The following is a 21,439-nucleotide window of genomic DNA, read 5'->3' as shown; positions in this document are numbered from 1 at the left end:
TCATCACCACAGACCTTGAGCTCAGCTGAGGAGGAGCACTGCAGTGAATTCTGGCCCAGGTTCAGATGGGTGATATGCTACCTTGGTCCCAGAGCCCATCTGCAGATATTAGTGACATTCAGGTTCTTTGACTCCTTCCTCCTGTGTCTGTGCCTAAGACATCCTGGTAGCTTGACTTTAGAAAGCCTTGTGAAGCCCTAGCATGGCTGATTCAATAAGCTTACTCCATGAGTCAAATAGACTGTTTCTTCCCATGTTCATTTATTTCAATTACTTCTTTATTTTCCAGTCTCTGCTTGCATGATACTCTTAAGAAAGATTTTCACTTGGAAAGGTGCTGAATCAAGCACTGCATTTCTAATGAGCAGTGAGTTCTCAGGATTTATATCTTATTGGAGTGATAAACATTTGCCCTCCAGTTACTGAACGTTCGCCTTCTACTCTGTAATACTAATTTATTTATTTATTTATTTTTAAAGTACAGTGTTATTTAAGTCCCATTCTTCTTTGGTTTGCTACTATTTAAAACTGTGCTTCTAATGAGACAGTTTTTTGTTGCCTGGAGGCCTGAGGTGCCTCTGTTTTTCTCATGGAATGGATTAATGTGCTTAGTTCAGTCTGTGGCATTCATTACACGGCCTGTGGCTGTGCTTCTTCCAACCTCTGCTGCTATGCTCAATTGGGCAGGATCGCCTTATGGGCCCCTTCCCTCAGTGGGCCCTGCTAACCATCCTGGAAAAGTAGAGGAGGGAGCCTGGCACCTTGTCTCAGAACCCTTATGGATCAAGAGCATGCTGCTTGGTGGCCTTCTTGTTATCCACAACTGCATGTTGTCCTGTGATCCTGGCTGCTGTTACTGAACCTTATCTGCTGCCATGGGTGAGAGTTTCACGTGGAGGCTCATGGCCTTGCAGGAGGAGCTGGCATCAGCCCTCTCAGAGTCCTACCTGTCACAACAACATCTATCATAGGGAGAACAGTGATAAAGCAGCTGCTGCTTTTAGGGCATGCCTTTTGTGACTGATAGACATGGGAGGCAGTTCCAGGCTTGCATTTAGTGTCAGAAGTGCAGGCATTAGAGGGATCTAAAATCAGAGACTTAAGGTTGGTGGAGGGGAGCAGCAGAGATACAAAGCAAATACCAGACAGAGAGGGAGTGATGGAAATGTCTGTGGGAAGGTGGCAAAGTTGCTTGTGAGAGGAAGAGAACTATGAGAAGAACAAGAGATCAGGAGAGAAGAAAGGTGGGGAATTGACTGTAGTTAGCAGCAGTGTATAAAGCATACAACTAAATGAGTGTAAGTATTTATATATTGTTTACATGCTGTGTTTCTGGTTTGCTTATCCTGATCACTTCCAAGTGTTATGCTCAACTTTAAAGAATCTTCTTCAAAAGAAAAAAAATAAAATTATGTGAACCACAGTCAAGTCATGCTTTTAGAAGGAAGCATTTGTAGCCTCCTTTAAAAGTGAAAGTATTCAGTTCATCCCCTCATTCGACTTCCTTGAAAGTGGATCTCCAGCCAAACTTTACCTGCTTTAATAGCCTTCTTCTTCTTCTTCTTCCCTGGGCTTCTGAGTCCTAGAACTTTTCCAGCTCAGTTCACTCATTCTTTTTAAGGTTCTCTCTATTTACGTAAGCAGAAAAGTCATTCTGTTGATAACAAGCAGCATGCTGTTTTCAGGGGTGGCTGTTCAGCTGCTTAAAAAGCAGCAGTCCAAGTTTTCACCATAATCTTGTTTTATTTATTTATTTTTTTTTCTTTGACTTAGAAGCAGCTCTGTTTGGTTATTATTTTTGGAACAATCTGAAACATGATTTGGATGTTTGTCTTGCTGCTGGTTCTTTGAGTAGTAACAAAGAATGTAAAACCCACATTAAAAGCTTGAACTAAGGAAGTGTTGAAAAAGCAGACTACAAGGGTAAAAAGCTGAGCAGGTGAGCTGAGAGGCCAGGAAACTGGCTGGTTTGGCAAAGCATCTCGGAGGCTGGAAATTTCAATACGTGTTAGGAAAATGTCTGGCATCTAGAAGTGCTGTCCATATGGAATATCTTTGTATCCAGTGATCCCACCCTGTGGATGAGTAACTTCTGGTGATGTCAGTGGGTGTTATCCCCATGTCTGGAGGGTAATAGATTGGGTCTGCATAGAATAAGTCATGCCTCATTTTCTTTTGAGCTGGAAAGTCATCTGAATTTCCCTTAAATATTTCACAAGGGAGCTGAGAGGGAGGAAGAGAGGCTTAATATTCCTTTTTGGTTGCATCACTTGCATGTTTCACAGTCAGACAGTGGAGTCCAAACCCAGAGCATGGAATTGTTTAAATGACAACAGAGTTATTGCTTAGCTTCTCAAATATTTTGGCTGCTCAAATAGACAGTCAAGCTGCTGTCCTTCCCATAACAAGTGTACTCATGGGAGAGCAAATGGCAAAGAACTTGACCATCCCGCTGTAGAGCGTCAGTGCTTTCGGCAGGGAGGTGCCAGCTGTCACTGGAAACAAGTTCTGAATTTGCTGTGAGGATTTTTATTCTTTTTATTTTTTTTTAAGGAAAGTGGTTCTTCAGAAAGGTTATGAAAGGAATGAAGCCCAGGACAGCAATTCAGCAGTGTTTACTAATGATGTTTATGTTTTCATATTATAAAAAGGCTAGCTTTTTATTGTTGTTGTTTTTTTGTTTTTTTTTAACAGAAAGAAAAAAAGTGCTTCTGACAAAATTCCTTATTGCATTTAAATCTAAATACATTTTGGAAAAGGAAAAGTTGTCCCAATTCCTTATGTTCACGAGCCTTGAGTGAATGTAATTAAAAAGAAGGGGAAAAAAACAAACAGCTTGTGCTCAGAGTACATGAAAGCCTAAACGTGAAACTTTTATGAGTTATGAACATGGGAGCCACGCTGTAGGAAACTTCCAAGGAAGTTTTGTAGCTTTCTTGTCGGAATCTAGCATAGAGCTATTTCAGATGTCTTAAAAGGGCTGTTCTTTCTTCAAGTAAACACTTACTTTGCCTTAAAAAGGAAGAAAGGGAGGGCTGGGTAAGACAGAGAGGAATAACGAGAGCAAATGTAAACACTGCAGATCCCAGGGATCTGCAGAAGCTACACAGGCAGGGAATAAATTCAGCTGTAGCTCAGCCCCGTGCAGGTAGAGGTGGTGAGTGCCAGCCCTGGCACCAGTGGGCTGACAGGGCAGGGAGCAGTGAAATGCGGGAGGGCTCAGGGCTGCCCTTTGCTTTCCTTCTTGTGTTGAACAGCCTTCTTCCCCATGTTAGCCTTGACTTTGTCCTTCTTGTCCTGCAGTTTTGGCTGTGCTTTACCAGACCTGGCTCTAGATAAGAGTATTTCTCTTTGACTGAATAAAGCAGCTCCACAGCCCATCCATACTGAAGCCTGACTCAATTCATCCTCTACTCACAGCCGCTTTTCCAACATTGCTGCAGCAGTTCAGATTTGATTTTTGGGTAGGGGTGATTTGCATGCAAAGAAAAAGTACTTCAAAGTATGCAAAGATAAGGGGATTACATAAAGCCCAAACAGCCCATGGTCTGCAGGATAACTGCAGTAGCTTTTTCATCCCAGTCAGAAACCTCAGAAAAGTACCGGAATGAGAGAGCACTCCAACTGGAACCACACAAAACAAGCCTTTAATGAAAGCAATTGGAATAGCACTAAATAAAGTGTTTTAATGGAGCTCCAAAGAGATGTGTAAAAGCTGCTAGTAAAGTCAATTGAAGGCCTGTCACGGTGCCTCCGAATTCCCTTCACAGCCCTCCTGCTGGCAGCAGTTCAAGTCTCTTTACAGTACATTAGAGGTAAGCATAGCAGTATTATACCAGGCCCTTTGAAAAACTAATAAAATTTTTCTTCCTGTGAGAGAAGCCCACTGCTGCTAGGAGAGGAACTGTGTGCCCTTCAGTTGAGGATCATTTGTTTCTGAAGCCTGGATGAAAGAGAAGTCTTTCAACAATTTGCAAAGCCATTGTTCGTAATCCTGTTCCCTGTGCTGGTCTCCTAGTAGCAAGGGACATTCGTTAAAATCTGCACAAAATCAGGTCCAAACAATACAGTTCCATGCCCTTAAAGTCCTTTTTCCAATTGCCTGCACTGTGTAGACTATGCTGTAGCTTATGCCCCATATCTCCACCTTGCTGGGAGGCTGTGCTCTTTCACTTGGGCAATGGTCTGTAGCTCTGCAAGGACACAGAATCACCAAGGTTGAAAAGGCCTCTAAGATCATCCAAGCCAACCATCCACCATTTTTTTCCCATTAAACCACGTCCCTCAGTAAAACACTTAAATGTTTTTTGAACACCTCCACAGATGGTAACAACCGCCTCCCCAGGCAGCCCATTCCCACACCTGACCACTCTCTCGGAGAAGTATTTTGTATCATCCAACCTGAATCTCCCCTGGTACAAGTCCATTCCCTCTAGTCCTGTCGTTAGTTATATGGGTGAAGAAGCCAGCTTCCACCTCACCACAACCTCCCTTCAGGTAGCTGTAGAGAGCAACATATGTGTGAGGTGAAGCTCTGTTTTTCCTTCAAGGCATCAAGCACATCTGGGGGGAACTCTGTAGAAATTCAGCACAGTGAAGCATGGGGAGTAGTGCCCTGCCCTCTGGAAGTGGCCACACTTCTGAAGCCCTGTGGCACCGACAGCACTCCTGCACCAGGATTCCTCTTAGTGGGTGAGCATCTTAAGAACGAGCCCCTGATTGCTTCTGCTGAGGGAACTATTGCCCTCCATGGCCACCTGCCATGGGTCTACACCCACAAGAAGCTTATCCAGTGGCAATTTTACCATGGCCTATAAAATGTCAGAGCAGCATTAATCTCTCTTTCTCCGAAGCATCTCAGATCCATCTTCTGCAGCTGAAGAGGTGCTGGCCTCAGAACAAGCCTGAATGCAAAAGCTATTAACAGTGCACCTCTGTGCTGAGACTGAGTATGTATGGCTACAGTGTATGTAGGGTATGAGAAGATTAGTGGTGTGATCAGAAGATTTGAACTGACAAAAAGAGCTGACAGAGAGGACAAACTCTCAGAATCCGTTAGGTATTCTGAAAAAGGATTTTCATATTTCATTTCCACTGCCATTTTCATTTCGTCTGTTCTTTGAATTTCATTTTGGCTCTTACTGTTTAACTCATACATTATAATGCGATCCATCCATACTTTCTTTTCAGAGAAGTATTATTTTTTTTTTTCCATAGGCAGCCATTCAGATGGGAAGATTTTAGGTTGCCCTCTTGATGGTCATTTGGAATAGATACTTCACCAAAAAGCAATACAGCCTCACAAGAATTATCCTGATCATCCTAGATGACGTCCAGAAAAACCCCATATGCTGTCATCATTGTGTTTTGTATGTCTCGTGTATTTTAGAAAGAAGTTACTGAAAATATGTTTCAGAGGATTCTTAGAGTCGTTTTTAAATCTTCTCTATAAATCTGTGCTCTTCTTAAGACCATAAGCATAGCTGCATAGCCTCTAGAGGAAGGCTATTAAATAAGCTAACTTTAAGCTTCAACAGAAAAGAAATTTGAAGATACTGCTCATTAGGTCAAGGTAAAAGCAATGACACTTGGATGTGTTGTGAGATGTGGGACATGAGAAGTGGATGCTGGCCTGTAATTATTCTGTCTAATGTCTGACCTGGGTCTGAAGAAAGGGGTTACTGTATGCTATTACAGCTAAAGGCATATCTTCTAATGGGGCAAAAGAGACAATGCAGTGTCCAAAATGGATAAATGTTAAATTGCCCAAGGCCCTACATGAGTGCAAAACAACTTTCTCACAGGCACTGAATTAGCAAGATTGTGCTGAGAAGGATGAAGAAGTATCTACAGTGAAAGTGTTCATCTCCTGTCTTGCCGTTTTAGTCCCAAATTTGTATGCACACGTAATTCTGTTTAGATGCAGACAGATGGAGAAAACTTTTAGCTGTCATTTTTGTTACATTTTGGACAATCAAAGCATCTCCCCGTTGCCTCTTCTGCTGCACCCAGGCTTGGATATGGATCACTAGTGACACATAAAGATATGCTGTGCAATTCTCTATCTTTGTTTTTACTATCTGCCGTAACAAGCAACAAAGATTTGTGCAGATGACTTATCAACAGTTGCTGGAAAGAGAAATAGGGAGAATGAGTAGCCCCAAAGTATTAATAAAAACAAGCATCTTCTCTGGCAGGCTGACTGCGTTGGAGCTGCGGATCTAATTTCCTCTTCTCTGGGCCAACTGCACATAAGCTGGTTAACGGAGCACACAGCATCACCATGGGCTCTAAAGGCATCTAAGCTCTGTGTCCATAGCAGCTCTTCTTGCTACAATAAGAGGGTAAGAAAGGTGAGCAGAAAATCTGTTGTTTGTCTGTGTCTTGCCTTGGATGGGAAGGGCCCTGCCCACGATTTGCAGTGAAGTATGGTCGTTCAATTGATACAGCTGTGATGAACAGCAAGGGAGAAGAGAGGTGTGAGGTCATCACGTGTTTGGAGAATGGAAAGAGTAAAGTGGGGAGGTAGTTTTAAGGAAGTTTTTAATGTACTGGCTGCTGCTGGCCATTGCGTATGCTGGCATATTTGGATATGTATTTCATTATGATCTTAAATTTAGTGAGAGGACTTTAAAACCTGTATGTATTGAATAAACTGTCCCACGGCAGTGATGTAACAGTTCAGAAAATGCCCCAGACAACTACTGTCTGTGTTTATCTCCCCATTCAAGGAGGCAGCAGGACAGTACTGAGCTAAAAACTGACAAAGGTCCTGGCAGAACAGATATGGGATGGACTTTAGAGTTTGCTCTTTGCTTTTTCACAGCTCGGATGCAGAAGCCTGCTATTACAGTGCCTGGTGTCTGGCAGCAGCACAAATGCTGCAGGTGGATGCAAGTATTCCATTACCACTGTGTTCTGCTAGCATATGCAAGGTGCCTCTCTACTTTCCACTGAAAAATCCCTGTGTTCTGGCAACCATTATTGTGTGAGAAATGCTTTTGAGCTATCCAGAATAATTGGATGTGAGGATTACATGTTTCAGATGCAGTTGGGCATGTTCCATTTAAACTGTAAGTGCAGTGGGTATTCATTGGTCCTAAGAAATGAACTTACTACCTAACAGCTATTGTGCAAACAAGCCCCTGCATGATAAAATACAAGAGAAATGAGGAAAAGATTAAGTGATTCATAGGCTCAGGTGATTATTAGAGTGGATAGGTTTCTTTGTTGCTGTTAAAGAAATAAATATTATTTGGAGAACTCTTTCTCAAATGTACCCTTTGACTGTCTGATTCTGCTAAAGTATGTGTGAGTTATTTTTCCTACTATGGTTCCCTTTGGTCTTTCCCAGCTTCCATTTCCTTTGTGAAGGCTTGACAGACTAAGAGCCTATGTCCTTCCTGCTTGGCTCTTTTTATGCTCATTTCCCTCATACTGTTACTTTGGTCTTTCCTAAACAAGTGCCACATCTCATGGAAACAAACTCAACTGTTATGTAATGGATTTGACCATTTGCCTCTTATCTTCATGTCTTCTCAGCAGAAGGAGTTGAGAACTTTGTCCTTCCTGAAGCATGGAAAAGAGGGAGAGAAAGGTACTTTTCAATGCTATTCTGCTGACAATAAAGGAGGAACTAAAATGTTAATTTTATTACCTCAACTGGGGCTAAAACAGAAATGCCAGATGAGCCCTTTTAGCTGCTTTAAGAAATATTTTCTCCCTAAGGAGAGATGTGTTTCTACCTCCAGAAATGCACTACACCTTTTTTCCCTTCTGTTCTCCATTCCCATTTTCCTTCTTTTCTCTTTACCGTGGGCCATCAGATATGCATGAGCAGCCACATCAGTTCTCCTGGAATCTCACTGAGTTCCTGTTCATGACTGGATACAACTGCTCAGTATGGCACTGTAGCAACAGCAAACACTTTGGAGTTTCAAAACTTAGTTACTAATCTGGTATATGAACATAATCCATACGTAGTAAGCATAGTTGAAGCCTGAAAGTTAATAACATAATCATTAATGATAAGTTTCATGGGGAATAATATTTGTGTGAAGATTTGCAATCCACGGTAAAGTCTACAGATGGAGATTAGAAACTTGCACTGTGGTGTATTTACATTTTTTAGACTGCATATTTTTGGTAAATTGGTGAAGCTGATGGTCAATGACTAGTGATTTTTGGATTGTGAGTTAAGTTGTGAATCCATCTTTCCGAAACCAAGACTCTGTTATCTTTTTTCTGCCCTGCATAGCTTCCTGCTTTCTCTTTGGTCTTCACCTAACTTTTCTCCTTTTCACGTGTATTTAATCTGTGAGTGCATCGCAGGTGCTCCATGCTTTAACCCCATCCTTGTTCTTTGTACAAGAACAGCAATTCAATCATTACCTTTCTCCAGGGAAACAATAACTTCGAGGTAGAAACATCTTCTCCAAGAGTCAACCAAATCTTGTAAAAGATAGGCTCTCTCCATCCACTTCTGAAGGGCTTTTCTATCTGTAAGCAGATTTAAAACAACAAACAACAGCAGCAAGATATACAGGATATTCATTAGAGGAGAAAAAAAAGTAAAACATGCCTTTGTATATGTCAAATCAGTAGTGCAGTGGAGTAAGTTGTCCTCCAAATAAATGTCTTAAAGTCAAGTAAGGACAGAAGAGTCCAATACAGAGCTTGCTGTCACAAGTGACACAGATCTGTATGTTGTCTACTGAGGTGGCTGCTGTATGTGTTGACTGAGCTGCCATACTTGCATAATTCCACCACTAAGCCTTAGTGGTGTCACTTCAAGTGTAACCCTTACTATAAAAAAAGCAGAATCTAACTTTAAGAATCAGGTTATGTGATTTCAGCATCACCCAGACTCATTTCTTCTGTTAACGAGGCCACACTTCTGAATAACTCTTCTACATCCTGAAGCACTGTCTGATCCAATCTACAACATATGACCTCTATAGCCATCCTGTGTCCTCATCACTGGTCCGTGACTACCAAATATTAACTGCCATCTCAGCAGAGTTTCTTTTTTCAGAGGTACCATCTCTTTTGGCTCTTGGCAGTAGTCCTTGATGCAAGTCAGACAAAAAAAAGCTCCTGTCCTTTTTTGCCCAATGCAGATCATCTAGAAATATTTAGATTTCTAGAGAAATGACTCTTGAGGGTAGAAATCAGTCATCTTTTGCCAATGTGGCTATTGTTTCACATTATTGTAGCAGAAACAGCTGATAAATTCTTCCAGGTAATACGCAATTAAAATCATTTGTCTGGCTTTTCATCAAGACATTAAAAAGAATAGGTGTAGGAAGTGACAAGTTTATATGCCTAAAAGTAAATTCAATATAAAGCACAGGGGCGATATATCATGTAACGATCCTACTTTACTGAAATGTATGCTAGTTGAAAATTGTGTGTGACAGCAGTGAGTACATGAATGTTATGTGAGGAACTAATACTTAGAACTAGTATCTTATTTCATGCATTTCAACAGATACTGCTTAAATATACAGACAGGAAACAGAGCAGTCGAGCTGAACATTATAGCACTTCATTTAAAGGAAGTCCTGAAGTGAGAAACTTTTTAATACATAGCCTGAGTACTTTCATCTTCTACTATGCTTAAGAACACAGGCACTCTGCTGCTTTACTTTGTCTGTTTTTAGATTATTTTGATGTGTACCTTAGCACTTACATAACTCACATTTTTAGAATCCCATCTCGTTGCTGTCTGCACTGAGAGGAACTCTTGGTTGTTTTTCTGTACTAAAACTACTGTTAGAAATAACGTGATGTGGAAAGATGAGAAGCATAAGTGTCCTCTGGTCTCTGTGTAATGTTCTTGGAGAGGAGAGAGGAAAATACACGTCTGGGAAGGTATAGAATGAGGAACTGAGCAAGACTAGTAAGCTGGCTGTTAATAAAAAAAGAAAATCACCTCACCAATTTCAAAATGCATTAAAAATAAATCCTCTTTAATGTAGCATATAATCAACTCTTGGGATTTTCTGTCACAGGATGTTACCAAGGCAAATAGTTAACAAGGTTCCAAAAGAAAGAAAGAAAAAAAAAAAAAAATTGTATAAATAGAAGCTTTATTAGTTAGAGCAAAGAATTATAAGGGTTGTGGCAAGTCTTTCTCTTCAGGGCATAAGAAGAGAAGAAAGGATTTTCTGCTTCATTTTCTAGCATATATTATAGAGTTAGCCAGAGGCACAGGAATTTGATGTAGACCAAAGACCCAGCCCTCTGAAGCACTAGCAGAGATCGATGTCACAAGCCAGACTGTGAATTTGTTGAGCTAATTGCTTTGCTGAAGTATGTAATTCCTTGTTTTCATCTTACAAGTGGTTTTGTTGTGGATGGTTATGGGGTGGATTGAAAGTGTATGGTCTAATAGTAGAACACTCAGAATTTCAGAGATTTTCTGTCATTCCATGTTCTTAAATAGATTGAGGTGTTTAGTGGGTATCTTTTTGTTGATTGTTAGTGACAATCTCTATCTAGCTTAGTATCTTATCTAGCTAGTAGGCAACAGCTACTAAGTGAGCTGGGTGAAAATGATTTGCTGTGAGCATGATGTGAGCATATATTCTCTATGGTCCTGCTTTGGTGTCATTTCTGAGGTTGAATAAACTTTCAAAGACCTGATCAGATTCTAGCTGGAGTAAATTCATTCTTTTTCTCCTTAACTGCTTGAAAATGAATTAAATGACTTTCACAGACGTAAAATATTCTGCATTTCTTGCCTGTCCTCCAAACCATGCTGAATTATTAGTGATCTCTAAAGGCACTTGTCAGTTCTTAGCAGTGAAATATGGAAAACTGATGCCTGACCTGCATGGGCTAGCTCTGATGCAGAAGCATAGGCAGAAGAGCTGCATCATATACTGCCATAAAGGCATGTGCATTTGTCTTGCTGAGAGGCCTAGCCTGAGTGCAGCCCTGTCCTTAGAAAGCATGCCAGGTAAGCCAGTATCTCCACATTGTATCTCCACTGTACAAACTGGTTCATAGCAGAAGGGTATCTCTGTATTTCTGTCTACTTTGGGGTAGATTGGAAGTAAGAGTAGCTGCATTTAAGCCCAGGTTGCACTTTCAGATGGGTGAAAATAGTGCTGTCCATAGCTCACATTTATAGCATTTAGGAGGAAGACTTATAAAATCTTTTTTTGAGGGTTGTAAACTGGACTAGAAATAAAAGCAGTGGCTGGCTGGATCATGAGCAGTCTGAATTTTCCAAGGTGTTTCCTAGATTAGCCAATTCTTTACAGCTAGAGACATTGAATTGAGTGGGACCAATGTTCTCTTAGTATATTGCTGTAAGTATAGCTCATAGATTTATGGGGAGCTCAAAGTTGTTTCCAGAAAGAGCCACACATTCACAACCTGATGATGAAATTTAACACTTTGTTAAGAGTGTTCAGAACAGTCCATCTCACTTCAGGTGCATTTGTATTGCATTCCTTCATTTGAACCAAAGAAGAAGCACAAGACTGGCAAGTATGGAGACTAACTGTTTGGACAGTATGTGTGATCTGGGATGCACAAAAGCAAGGATGGGCAGATGTTTACCTCAGTATAGTTCCATGCCTTCATGGCCAAGTATTATCTTAACATAATAGTCATAGAATCACAGAATCATTAAGGTTGGAAAAAAGCACTAAGACCATCTAGTCTAACCACCATCCCATCCCCACCATGCCAACTAACCATGTCCCTCAGTGCCACATCCACACAATTCTTAAACACCTCCAGGGATCTCTCTCGGCAGCCTGTGCCACTGCCTCACTGCTCTATTGGAGAATAATTTTTTTCTAATATCCAACCTGAACCTCCCTTCATGCAACCTGAGGCCATTACCTCTCATCCTATCACTGTAGATAATCCTAGTAGTATACCTAGTCACATTTGGCAGTACCATGCCAAATAAATGCAAACTAAACTTAGGTTAGTTGTGAACAGGAGAAATTTAGTGTTTGCCTGTAGGACAGAAACTCTGGATTTCACTGCCTCACCATCTTGCCTCCATCAGTTCTTCAAAGCTAACTTGGAATGGTTGGGAAAGAGGGATGATCCATTCTCTGGTTACTTACTCAATTCACTATAAATTTAGACTTAGAAAGAATTGGAGGATTAAATCTAAATATAGGCCATATTTAGCATCCTGGAGCACAGCATCCTTTAGTTTCTCTTTGTACTCAGAGATGAGCTTGTGGGGTGCTTTGAGAAGTTCTGGGATAATGTGCTTGTCTCTTCCAGTGCTTGTCTCTTCCAATGCAGCTGCATTGGAAGAGTTAATTGAATATTTCAAGCACTGCTTAACTGAATATTTAAAGCTGCTTGTCAGGATCCTTAAGTAGAGAATTGTCAGCCATTCCTGATAACAGAGCCCATCCACGGTGGACGGGGAAAGAGCTGTCGATGTGCGGTTAAAAGTCACCTCTTCAAACTGCAAGTATAATCTGCTGCAAAGGTGTGGAAATGAAGACATAAATCATTCCTGTTATTTCTTTCCACAGAGGTGCGTGAGTGCTGTGCAAAAAAAACAGTGAATGTACTTATAATTGATTTTTTTAATGATGTGTTTTCTCATGTAATGTGCTCACAGTACATACATTGTACATGTCATGCTACACAAACTTCAATATAATTATTTCTTAGTAACCTGCATCTTTAGAGAATTGTACTGCAGTGCACTGCAATACAGTCAAAACTAAAGTATAATTTGTATCATGAAGATGTGAATTTTGTCACTGCTTACTTGTGGCAACTCTTCGTCGAATAGCTAACTAATCCTCAGCAGGCACATACAAACTGAAATGAACCAATCTGAAAATACATACCAAATTTGCAGCAAACTATACAAAGCATTTATGTTACATCAGTGTTCAAAAAATTAGCTCATTTTTTCAGAATTTCCCTAACCTTCCTTTTGGCTCATTATAACTGCAGAATTGCTTGTCCTAGTACTTGAAATTTATTTAATCCATTGGTTTTGGCAAAGACTGATGTCTTGACTGGTTGCAGAGGCCTTGTTGGCAGAATTAATTAGCACTAATAGCATTAATAACATGGTTTCTGCATACCTCGAGGGCTTCACAGTGCTGATGAATTCCACATGGTCCTAGAAGGGGAATTAAGCATTAGAACAAACACAAAGGGGATATACAGTCTCATGCTTGCTTACCATTGACATTAAAAGGCAAAATTTTAAACAATTCTCTGGAGTATAGATCATTAGAAAATTTATGCAGTCAAAATAGCTTCAGTACATTTACGGTGGCTATGGAGTGTTAGCTGCCTTTTTAACATCCCGGGCAAAATTGTTGCTGTTAGTGTTTCCAGGATATACATTCCACATTTGAAATGTTTAACTATGACGAACAGAAGAACTGAGCATTAGTAGGATGAGAGCGAAGGTGAGAATGCAGATACAGCCTTAATCATGTCTCCTCCTGGCATCTAACATCTGACTTCATGAGTAAGTGTACAGAGGAATATTTGATTGTAAGATTGCTATTTTTTTCCCTTGAACAGTATTTCTATTTTCTGACATTTTTAGTAGCTTTTGTTTTTACATACAGGAGAAATAGAAAATGGACTTGCTTTTAGAAATATACTTAGTCTCCCGGTGTAACCCATGGCATGCCTGTTTGTTTTTCTGTGCATCCTTTCCCTTCTCTGTCTTACTTTGTGATTTAGTTTTGAGGATTTATTCACCTGCATTTGGATATTTCTTCAATATCCTTAACACCAGAGTGTACTGTAGGAGAGCAGCATAACACAGATTTTCAAACACACTTCCTTTAGTACTTATGTGACAGTGTTTTTAACTACTGCAATGCTATGAAGACCTTAAAGAAGACTAATTAGAGGTGCTGTGCAGCTCTGTATGTTTGAAGTGTGATGCATGCAATTAGATGCTGCACTAACAAGTCGGATGTCTCTCTCTGGTGAAGGATTGTTAAAGGTCTATCCAAGGCAGCAGGAGAATTGTGTAGATTGGGTATGCCGATGAGCAGAGTCAAAAGGAAAAACTGAATCACTCTCATGATATTTCTGATGCCTGGCACCTGCACTCAGCACACAGGAGAAGTAATCTCTCTGTTAGAAAGCTTAAAGGATAACCGCTGTACAATACATTGAGTAAGGAACTGGTGAATTATTTATAAGGGACAGTCAGAGCTGGAAATGTTTGAATTCTAGCTGCAGGGCTGTTGCTCTGCTATGTGCAGTTAGATTGCAGGCCTGCATGGCTCATGCAGTGCTGATTCTAGTGCTATGGCTGAGTGAGCTGGCTGCTTGGTTTGTGAGGCAGGAGGACTGGAAACGGGCTTTGTAATTGCCAGTTCTGTTGTGTGGATCAGCCGTACCCAGACACGCTGTTGTTGGTCAGGAGAAGAAAAAGGTCAGAGGAGGGGAGACCCTGGAAGATGCACCTAGTGCTAGAAGTTGGCAGAGTATACCTTACTGATGCATTTTTTGTGCTGCCATTCAGGTTTCAGCACAGGTGGGAAAGAGAACGGTCTTCCAGTGTGCTTCAATGTGTATTTTTGAACCAAAGGAAGAAGCATTGCTGCCTTTCCTCCAAGTGTATGGTCGGCACAGTTGCAAAATGCTCTGTGGGCTAGAAAGGCTAATATTTAAGTTTCAAAGAGGGTGTTCTCAAGTCTAATGAGATACAGAGCTGCTCTTGTGCTGTTACTGAACTGCAGTTATGATCTGAAGTAGAAAATCTTTCATTTCACATTAAAAAGTATCTTGATGTTTCTGATCATAATTGAAGCACATGTTCTGATAGGAACTTCTAAAGAACCACACACAAACTATAACTCAATCCCTGCTCAAGAACATTTTATAAGTGGAGGATGTATCTTGTTTTTAGCCTGATGCCAAATCTGAAACCTGAAATGCCAAGTGCACAATAATTTGTCTCGACCATTCAGCTCCTTTAATTCTGAGACAGGGTGCTGGCATGATGAACTGTGGGGAAAAAAAAGAAATCATGGAATATTTCCAGAAAATACCGTGATAGCCTGTGGGTCAGCAAGCACCAGCTATAAACAGTTGAAGGAAATTAATATTTGTCTTTACGGAAAGAACTCAGGCCTGTTTATTCTATTTATTGTGGCATTACAGGGATGCGTGTTTATTATCTGGCACTGATCCTAGCTCTTAGTCAACTTGATCTGCTAATGGTATTTTTCCTACCTGCCCGTGCAGTGAACTCAGTGCTGGCACTGGACAGTAAAGCTGTTGTTGTCTCTACCTCATGCATCATCCTTGGTAGTAAAGTTCTCTGAGGGTTTCTTGCAAAGTAACCTGGTCAGATGTCCTCAGGTGGGAAGGTGGGATGCAAAATACAACCTCAGTACAAAGCCTGCAATCCTGCAACTATCTCTACATGCCCATAACAGAAATAGTATTAGGTGAGTGACCTTCTCACTCTGGCTGAGAGCTGAGCCCTTGGTCACTTTTTATTGTGACGTTGTCAGCAATCCACTTCAGTGCCTTCCATCGTGATTGATTAATCAGGTTGTATGAAGGAAAAAAAAAAAGATGTTAAGCCAGCAGTGTGTTTTTATTTTTATAATTCTAATCTACATTCTTTGTAGGCTTTCATTGATGAAAACAGCTTTCATATAGTGATGAAAACATAGATGCATCATAAAGGGCATTTGTAGGTATCAAACGAGCAGCACATTTCTCCTGGCAGAGTCCTTAAAAGCCTCTAATCCATGCTGGCTGCTTTTCTGCATATCAGATGCTATCTGGCAGGGTGGCACCAGATCCTGTTCCAAGGCACCGCTGAGTGGTTCCTTCAGCTGTGCCCACTGCAGGCAGTGCCCTGGGCCAGTGGCAGCAAGATGGGGGCACACTCTTCCTCTCCAAAGACTCCCTGGATGGAGTAGAGGCCCTAGGCAGTGTCTTTGGTCTGCCTTTCTTTGAAATCTTACCCACTCTGTATGAGCATATCTGAAAGGGGACGACTTTTTGGCACACTGAATGTGCTTACAATTGCAGTGGTTTATAAAACGTACCAGGACTATGCTGCCCTTCCCAGTACGAATCTGGGGGGTTTGTGAGGGAAGAATCAACAGTGTTCTCTGCCATCTCTGGAAGAGTCTCTCCCAGCTCTTTGGTGTTTTTATAAAGATGTGTTTCACACAGATAATTACCTTCCCAGACCAGAGAGCTGTCAGTAAGACGGGATCTTCCACCAATAGTGGAGAGATAGGATGTGATTGCTGGGAATCGAACAAAAAGGCAGAGCTCTGAATGCAGCCAGCCTGTGCCAGCAGGGAATGATCTTGCCGAAAAGCTTTTATTTCAATAGGTTGACAGATCCAGAGAAGACAAAAGAGTTGTTCCTTTTGTTTTAAGCAGTTATGGCTGTTTTCCTCTATTTTTTCCACAATTCCCCTTCTTGGCCCCCACCACTGGCTCATACAGTTAACCAGGAAATCAGCAAGTCATGACATGGGAAATGATGTATTGTGGTCAGAGTTTCTGTGGAAACTACAGATTACAGGCTGAGGTTAAGGGTGCAGCGTCAGCAAACTTTTGTGGAAAGTTAGAGCCTTAGTGACTGATTTGGGTGATTTTTTTCATTTTCACTGTTGTAAGGACAAAAGGAACGTTGTATTTTGAGGAAAAAGGGGATCAACCATTTGTTTTGCTTAAATTTTGCCCATCAGGTGACTAACAAGTCGGACGTCTCTCTCTGTGTCAGCCCCTTGTTCTTACCAGCATGCTTCTGAGTACATCCCAGTCTGTTAGGAGGGAACTGCTGGTCCTGTGTAGGGAATCTCAAGACCTGCATGCTGTGCTTTGATGTTCAAATATGACTACCCTGGCATTAAATGAAAAAAAAAAAGAAACACTTTTAAAATGTAAGACTTTGGCATTTTTATGAAGCCACTGATAAAGGTTTTGTTGGTGGTTTCCCCCCTCTTATCCTAACTCTCATCAAAATCTATCAATAAAATGGCATTACAACAGTAACTAAAAACCTTTTTTTTCCCCAAGTATTTTGCCCAGGAAACGTCTTTCTCTTGCCTTCCCCCCGCAATCAACTTTAGGAGTGTCATGGATATGCAGTCTCTGTGCACAAATCTTTGCCTGCATTTATATATATATATATATATATTTTTTTGCTTCTTTTTTTTGGAAGACCACACAGCAGAGTGAAAACCTCTTAATTGCTTCCTGCCCACTTGCTCAGAGATATGATTTAGCAGAGGGTTGTTAGAGTTAGGGTACTATGGTTAGGCTGCGGTTGGACTTGATGATCTTTGAGGTCTTTTCCAACCTGGATAATTCTATGATTCTATGACCAGTAAAATCTTATCAATCATTACAAAATACACATTTCTTTCATAAGTTTCTTTTACCTTCAATGACTGTTTTGCCCTGTCTGTACTAAAGCAAATGCGGAATTGTTGTGAGATTAAAGTGGAATAAGAAGTTTTCTTGCTCAATGATCATTAACTGGGCATCCAGAATTAATGTGCATCTCTGTTAGTCTACACTGTTGTATTAAGAAAAATAAAAGGGTATATTTGCACTGTTGAGCAGTCTTATCAGGGATTACTGTGGTATTACAGCAGACTAGTGGAATGCTTCTGGTTTTACTGTTTCCACCATTTTGCTACCGACTCTACTTGAATGTTTTGTAAAATTGACAGCGGTAGAGCTGGCCTGTTAACAGCAGAGCTTATATTGCAGGTCAGATTTGAGAGCTCCTTAACTGAGTTTTGGGTCCAAAGTCTGTTCTCAACATCATACATATTCAAGTAACTTCAGCTCTAGTTTGAATAGTTGTATTTGTCACTTTTAGAAAGCAGACACTGATGAGGTGCAGCAGATGAACAGGCGATGATAGTTCTATAAAATTGCACCTGATTATTTTTCAGTGATAGGTGAAATGTAGCTTTAGTTTTGGTTCTGCTCATGTCAAACTGAGAGGAAATTTTGCCATTGATTTAAATTAGTAAAGTCAGGTCAGAAAAAGTAATTTTGTTGTAAGACCTGTAAAAGCACGGCATTAATTTTCCCATGTGGAATATGGTAAGTTGCAGTTATGGAAATGTGAAACAGAAAACATACCAGTGTGACTAAAATACTGATACCAAAGTCCTTGCTGAATTAATTCAAATTGAGCTGAAGCCTAGTGCTTTCTTCTTACTTCAAATCCAAGTTTGTAAGAAGAAAATAAAAGAAATCTATCCTATTTCTGAATCTCTATGCTGCATTCCCAATCAAAGGGCAGTTCAGGTTTATATATTTCCATGCTTGGCTCCTGTGTCTCTCTAGATATTGAGATGAGGATACAGGTGCTGGAATTCACATCATGATGGCAGTGTTGAGAGATCTGGAGCGCTGCCTTTCCTCCTCTTCCCAGGCAGATCTTGTCCACTAGGTCTGGCGCACAATTCACCACACTTGCAGCATGTTCTCTGTAGATCTGGAGTCAGCTATTAAGCTTTGGATTATATTTAATACTAGACATTTTTTACTGTGTGGAGCACTTCAGCAGCACTAATCTGTATGGATGGGGCATCCAGAAGAAGGACGTGCTTTCAGAGGTGACGTTAATGACTGAGGCATTCATTTTTCATCAGACGCTTGATGAGGTTTGACAGTCTGCTCTTGTTTTAATGGTGACTCAGTGCTGTGCTGTTGTGTGGCTCCTTGTAGCAGTCGGTATGCCGACTGACTGCTGGTGTGCTTGAAGGCAGAGAGCAGGCAGAGTACACAAGACTAACGACACCTGGGGCCAGGTTTCTAAAGGCTTTCATTGATTTAAATAGGAATAAGGCACCTAAGGGCATAGAAAATAAAAATTAACAAAAAAAAACCAAAACAAACCACACCACAAAACTTCGTCCTTGCTTCTTAGTGTACCAATCACATCCAGCAGACACTTGTTTTCCCTCGATCCTGAAGGCACAGGACAAGCTCTGTGAATAAAGTAATGCTAGGGATGTGTTTGGAACAAAAATTCATTTACAACTGGCACTTGACCCACTGCTGGCAATAGCCGTCTGACTGAGGAGACCTCATTTTGTTACTCAAGCCACACAGGAGCTCATTGCGACAGACTGTAAACTAATTACTACCCTCGTTTTAAAATTAGGAAAATAATTAGGGCTCTGTTTAGTTTTGGCTGCTTCTATTTTTTGTGGATTCAGTTTGGGAGGGAATGCCATGAGAAGGACAGAAGACTGAGGGAGAAACAGGGGCTCGGACAGAGCAGTCTATCCTCTAAACTACAGACATGCTGATTTCTGTTGTGAGGTCTTGCTGAATCCTTAGTGAGCAGGAGCAGGAATCCTCAGTGCTTGGCTTGAAAAATGTTGTGGTTTTATTTATTTATTTATTTTCCTATTTTGATAAGTGCTTTCTATTGCATTTAAAATATAGTAAGTTTTCAACAGGATGGGTTGGGATCCGTGAGTGGTTTTCCTCTTGGAATCAAGAAAGAAGGAAGCAGAGGGAGGTGAACTGTGCCAGCTGTGTGTGGTTAATTTTAATCTTTTTTGCTCTGTAATTGAAATTCTGTCATTTAGAAGGGAACAGTCAGGACATGAAGCCTCAGGGTTCATGCATTCAAGCCATGCTAGAATTAGGGACAAGCATTTGGTTCACTCTCTCTTGGGTTGCTCCATGCATTGATGCCTTGAGGAACACAGCAAGTGCCCCTGCTACTCTATGTATTTTGGAGATTTTTGTATTTTGTGGGGAGGGAGATCTGTACTTCATATCTGGATAAATCCTTTTCCAGGTTTCCCTTTTATTGGATAGGTGATATATGCTGAAGGCCAGCTGGCAAGCCAGTTGTTTTGCTGGGAAGGAGGGAGGAACAAGACAAGAAGCAATTTGAGGTACCTGTTGTTCCTCAGACAGAGGTGATGATGCTTCAGAATAACTTTTTCTTTCAGACTTGCTTCATTCCCCTCAGAGCTGGGACCAACCCAACCCAGCAGTGCTGCCATCATTTTGTTTGCTGCGGCTCGGTGCTGGAATGCACCTGGCAGCTTTCCATACTGGCCCCACAGAAAAAGCTCTGATAACACGCCCTAAGATGGTGGAGGTTGGTAATATACTTGAGACAGACCAATTAGAATGGGAAGCCTGTTTCAAATCTGTTTCTGTTTCATTTTCAGAGCAGATGTGGTACTGAGGAACTGAATTCCTTTTCCAATTGCAGTAAATAAATATCTCTCCAAAGAGTTTTTCATGGACGCTGTAGTGATTGAATTATATAGCCATGTCCTTTGGTGTGGCAGTAGACATCTTTGTAGCCCCTTAGCATTCCAGATTCAAAAACAGATCTCTGGTGCATTGCTTTGTGTCATAGCATAGGCACCCTTTTATTAATGTGTAATTACAGGACCAACACCTAGCAAAGGTCACTAATTGCTGGTGATCACACAGTAATTACACTCAACTGATTCCAAATCAGTAATTGTTAATGATTCCTAGCAACACTCTCTAAATAACAATAATAATATTCCGTAATTTCCAAGTGATTAGAAAATCTTTACTCAGAGAGTGCCCAGAGAAGCTGTGGATGCCCATCCCTGGAGCTGTTCAAGGCCAGGTTGGAAGGGGCCCTGGGCAGCTGAGCTGGTGCTGGGCAGCCCTGCCCATGTGAGGGGAATTGGAACGGAGGGGGCTTTAAGGTCTCTTTCAACCTCAGCCATTCCATGATTCTGTAACTGTACTGAGTATCCTCTGGCTTTTAAGATTTGTTGTGCTGGAATTTGATTTTATTGTCCTTAAAATAATTACCAGACATTACATTGTGTTTGGTGGCATTAATCATGATTTATGCTGATGTAACTGAGACCAATTTCAGGCTCAAAGGTTTCAATTACAGATTTAAAGGACATAGAATTATTTGGGGGATTATTACTTACTACATGGTTTGTTGTCAGGCTGTCCTTGTAGGCTGGCAGTGACGGATTGCACTGTCAGACAGAAGCTCAAGACATGGCTAGCCAAAGAGCTGAGGCTTGCAGTGCTGGATTACTTGAACAGAAGGCTTTGTAGTAGCAGAGCGGTTGCTGCTCACCAGTTCCAAACACATTCCTATTGGGCAGGAGCCATGAGCTGAAATACAAACCACATTAAATACATGAGGTTTCCTTGACTGTAGATCTGTCTAGTTTTGCATATGATGGAACATTTTGAGGACTCCTTCTGTTTTCTTTACAACTGGTGAGAGGTTTGGCAGGGATTATATTTCCCTTGTGAATATTTCTAAGCAAAGATATGGCAGAATGTCAGCATCCCAATGGGATACAGTTTGAATACAACAAAAAAAAAAGCAGTGTCTAGGAGGGCTTGGGAGGATGAAGAAGAGGCTGAATGCAGTTGGATTATAATAGCACCATGATTAAAATTCCCCTGGCTTCTAAGATGAGTATATAAC

The 21,439-nt window shown here is 41.0% G+C and overlaps 1 protein-coding gene across 2 annotated transcripts in view; it reads left to right on the top strand.

Annotated features, from left to right (window-relative positions):
* Positions 1-21,439, top strand: part of GALNT1 (polypeptide N-acetylgalactosaminyltransferase 1) — a 245,589-nt gene that overhangs the window by 24,925 nt on the left and 199,225 nt on the right. The window contains exon 1 of one of the 2 annotated variants that reach the window (XM_085538066.1): positions 13,334-13,480. The exons of the other annotated variant lie outside the window; for it this stretch is intronic. The gene's annotated coding sequence lies outside the window, so the exon portion shown is untranslated. Of the gene's footprint in view, positions 1-13,333; positions 13,481-21,439 lie in introns of those variants that run through there. 2 annotated transcript variants of the gene reach the window in all.

The sequence above is a fragment of the Coturnix japonica genome, chromosome 2, assembly GCF_054131305.1.
Source record: "Coturnix japonica strain WE chromosome 2, WE-NBRP24, whole genome shotgun sequence".
NCBI lineage: Eukaryota > Metazoa > Chordata > Aves > Galliformes > Phasianidae > Coturnix > Coturnix japonica.
The sequence above is the reverse complement of the archived record's forward strand: the minus strand, read 5'-3'. Positions and strand labels throughout refer to the sequence as shown.